Raw genomic sequence first — 4449 nt, 5'->3', positions numbered from 1 at the left:
ATGGCTGACTTTGAGGATTGAGTGTTGGATGAGGAGAAGGTGTGCATAGCTGCTAAATTCATCACTCATGCTCCCCTATGGGAATTTAATGAGTATTCAATGATGTTTAATACTTAATAATGACACTCTTCTCAGCGAAGGGGCAGCACAAGCATGTGCCCAGCATAACATGGATCAGTTCACGTCTGTGAAGACAGAGAAGGATATGAAGAACAGGTCTTTTTTTTTTTTTTTTTTTTTTTTCTGAGACGGAGTCTTGCTCTGGAGTTGCCCAGGCTGGAGTGCAGTGGCCGGATCTCAGCTCACTGCAAGCTCCGCCTCCCGGGTTCTCGCCATTCTCCTGCCTCAGCCTCCGGAGTAGCTGGGACTACAGGCGCCCGCCACCTCGCCCGGCTAGTTTTTTAAATATTTTTTAGTAGAGACGAGGTTTCGCCGTGTTAGCCAGGATGGTCTCGATCTCCTGACCTCGTGATCCACCCGTCTTGGCCTCCCAAAGTGCTGGGATTACAGGCTGGAGCCACCGCGCCCGGCCCAGAACAGGTCTTAATTGCAGAGCACTCTGACCTAGGTAATAGCAGATTTCTAGATCCAAGAAACAAAATTTCCTTTAAATTTGATCACGTATGGAAAAAAGCAAGTGAGCCCCAGCCACAGGAAGTAGATGGAGGTCTGAAGTCTTGGAGAGAATCCGGTGACCCTGCTTTAAGAGCCTACGTGAAAGATCATTATTCCAGCGTCTTCTGTACTGTTTATGCTAAAACTATAGATGGGCAACAGACTATTCCTGCATGCATTGAAAGCCACCAGTTTCAGCCTTAAAACTTCTGAAGTGGTCATTGGAGTGGAAGTTCATCATCACACCTCCTACAGCCCAGGTGGCTGGAGTGCTTAAGATTCACTATTATGAATATGGCAATGTTCAGTTGGTTAGTCATAAAGATGTACAGGATTCACTAACTGTTTCGAATGAAGTCCAAACTGCCAAGGAGTTTATTAAAATCACAGGGAATGCAGAAAGTGACTATCAGACAGCAATTAGTGAAAACGCTCAAACAATGTCAGATACCACATTCTAGGCCTTGCACTGGCAGCTTCCAGTTACCCGCAGGAAAATTGACTGGAACAAGATACTCAGCTACCAGATTGGCAAAGAAATGCAGAATGCTTAAAGACTGAATGTAGGATTCTTCAGTATGAGGAAAGACAAGGATTCAACGTGTCGTCATATGATAAATAAGTGATTTATAAACAAGAGTGATATTTTGCTAAGGCTTTCAAATTTTTCTAGCTTCATAGAATACTGTAGAATCTATAGCATGGTCTTGATTCTTTTATGCTCTCTGCCTTGTAATTTTCTGTTATCACTAGATCTACATGTAAATGTTTTGGTTGTTGTTAATTCTGCTACACTTAATGTTGGAGACAGAGATCTACTTTAGAGTCATTTTACTGTTTAAAGTTTTCCTGGGCCAGGAAACCCTGTTACTGATTTACATAAGGTATTATGTTCATTACTTTCTACCCCTATCCTTCCAAGCACTTCTGGTAATTCAGTGGTTTTTACTGATCCACTAACAGCTAAAGTGGCTATGCTACGAACTATAGCTAAATAAAAGACACATTCATCCTTCTCCTTCTGACTGCTTTGAACATTTATAGCATCTCATAACTATAGTTTTCCAAAGTTTGGATTGGGACTTTTCAGGTCCTTTTTTGGAGGACAAAGGAAGTGACAGCTTTTCTGAGAAACAGGTTTTTAAATCCAAAGGCTTTAACCACATTCCCTGCACATGAACGTGTTTGCTTTTTTTTTTTCCCTTCCCTCATTGTCTCCTTCCCATCCAATACCACTGAAGTTATAGACATCTGCATTTTTAGCAGAGTTTTATCCATTTGTTTTTAAAAACTTGAAAAATGCAGATGTTGAAGAAATAATAAGTATCCTACCCTTTTATACTTTGTGGCAGGATTGTGCTATAAGCAAATGAATCAAGCAACTATGTAAATCATGAACAAAAACTAAAAATGAACCAAAGTAAAAAGGATAACTTCCAGGTAGCATCTTTCTATTCTAACCTGTCATTTAAGGGAATAGTGGTGATTCTAAACAGGATGTAAAACTTACTCCCTATTACTGTTCCTCTGTCCTGCCTGCCAAGAACTCAAGTATAACTGTGGTATAGCAGCTCTTTCCAGGTATATTGGTTATACACAGGTTTGTGTGTGATCTCAGAATACACAGCTGACATAGATATGATATGATATTATAATTGGAAATGACGGGTTCATTTACATTGTTCACACTTCTATAAGCAGGCCTTAAGGAAAGAACAGTTTTTTAAAGAACCAGGCCGGGCACGGTGGCTCACGCCTGTAATCCCAGCACTTTGGGAGGCTGAGGCGGGCGGATCACGAGATCAGGAGATCGAGACCATCCTGGCTAACACGGTGAAACCCCGTTTCTACTAAAAATGCAAAAAATTAGCTGGGCGTGGTGGCGGGCGTCTGTAGTCCCAGCTACTTCGGAGGCTGAGGCAGGAGAATGGCGTGAACCCGGGAGGCGGAGCTTGCAGTGAGCCGAGATCACGCCACTGCACTCCAGCCTGGGCGACTGAGCGAGACTCCGTCTCAAAAAAAAAAAAAAAAAAAAAAAAAAAGAACCAGGTAGTGTCTTCCTACCTATCTCCAAATACATGTCAAAAAAGAAGGGTGTTTGTGCTTTGACTTTGTTTTTGCTCGGTAACACAGTCAAGCAACAGTTTGTTTCCAAGTGGCCCATTGAGCTGTGTAGGCATTTTTGTTTATTTCAAATAAAGTGCATTGGTATCATTTGTTATTCATGCTATCCATCCATACCACGCTATCTTCTGTATCAGGTAGTCTAACAAAAATGTACCCATTTTGTTCAAAAAAAAAAAGAAGCAAAATACAATTACTAAGATTGGCAACCACCCCAAAAATTAATAACTCATTTTATTAGCAAGGCTGTGGAAAAGTAAACACTCTCATACATTCCTAATGGGTAGTATAAACTCCAATAAAGGGCAATATGGCATTATCTATCAAAACTAAGAATAAAGACTATGCTTTCAGGGATCATTTCTTCAGTTCATTACTAGAATAGTTTCTCTGAATGTGTAAGGCGTCAGAAACCACAAGGAGGAGGCACAGCATTCTCTAGTGAGTGGGAAGCCAGCTGTTGGTGTTGCTTCGCTGAAACTGCCATTTGCCATTGATAATCGTTCTTCTCTTCCATCAGGAGACTAAGAGGTAGAAAACGCAGTCTGAATGGTATTTAAAAAATTACAAATATAGCATTTCCATTGAACCAGCAATTCGATTTTTGAGTGTTTGCCAATATATCTGAACACATATAAAATATATACAGTGTTCTTAATTTCAGTTTTTTTATAACAGCAAAAGACTGGAAATGATGCAAGTATCTCTCAACAGGATACTGGTTAGATAACTTAAGAATCATTCATACAGTGAAATACTATGACATATAAAAGAATGAGGAAACTGTATTTGTACCAATATGAAAAGATCTCCAAGATGTACTGCTAAGAGTAAAAAAATCAAGGTGCCAAACACAGTATAATACACTATGTAAGAAAGGAGGTAAAATAAGAGTATATATGCTACGTAAAGAACCCTGAGACCGGGCGGGCATGGTGGCTCTCGCCTGTAATCCCAACACTTTGGGAGGCCAAGGCGGGTGGATCACGAGGTCAGGAAATCGAGAACATCCTGGCCAACACGGTGAAACCCCGTCTCTACTAAAAATACCAAAAAAAAAAAAAAAAACAAAAAAAATGTGCGTGGTGGCACGTGCCTGTAGTCCCATCTACTCGGGAGGCTGAGGCAGAAGAATTGCTTGAACCCGAGAGGCAGAGGTTGCAGTGAGCCGAGATCGTGCCACTGCACTCCAGCCTGGCTAACAGTGAGACTCTGTCTCAAAAAAAAAAAAAAGAACCCTGAAAAAAATTGCATTTACAGGGATTAACTGATTGGGGGAAGGTAGAGTGAACTGGAAAGATAGGAGAGGAATAGGAGCAAGACTTTTCACTCTATAACTTTCATTGTTGTTTCCGTTTTTGAATCATATGAATGTATTACTTATTCAAGAAAAGGTGAGCTAAAAGATGAAACGAACATTTTAGGCAATGAAAACTAGCTGAAGAAAGAGGGTTGTTCAATGAGTCCATAAAGTATGCAACAAACCTTGTCATGTTTCAAAGAATAGAAACACTGAATTATGTTACATGTATTAAAACATTTTACAGTTAAGTGTACATATTAAAAACAAGCGCAACCACCAAAACAACAGCAATGCAAACTGTAGTTTCTAAGCCAGTGTAGGGAACAAAAGGGAATATAGAAAGCATTATCAATCCTACAGAAGGAAGGAAAGGAAAAAGAAAGTTTAAAAAAATGGTAAAAAAGAAA

The 4449-nt window shown here is 40.1% G+C and overlaps 1 non-coding gene and 1 pseudogene across 1 annotated transcript; both read left to right on the top strand.

Annotated features, from left to right (window-relative positions):
* LOC126946334 (F-actin-capping protein subunit alpha-1-like) lies at window positions 1-1234 on the top strand (annotated as a pseudogene).
* A 1843-nt stretch (window positions 1235-3077) lies between these two features.
* LOC126947085 (small nucleolar RNA U3) lies at window positions 3078-3293 on the top strand. Its single transcript, XR_007722923.1, has one exon. It is a non-coding gene; the product is annotated as a small nucleolar RNA U3 (small nucleolar RNA).
* Window positions 3294-4449: the final 1156 nt, after the last annotated feature.

This window comes from Macaca thibetana, chromosome X, assembly GCF_024542745.1.
Source record: "Macaca thibetana thibetana isolate TM-01 chromosome X, ASM2454274v1, whole genome shotgun sequence".
Taxonomy (NCBI): Eukaryota; Metazoa; Chordata; class Mammalia; order Primates; family Cercopithecidae; genus Macaca; species Macaca thibetana.
Note: the sequence above shows the minus strand (reverse complement) of the source record. Positions and strands in the feature narration are given on the sequence as shown.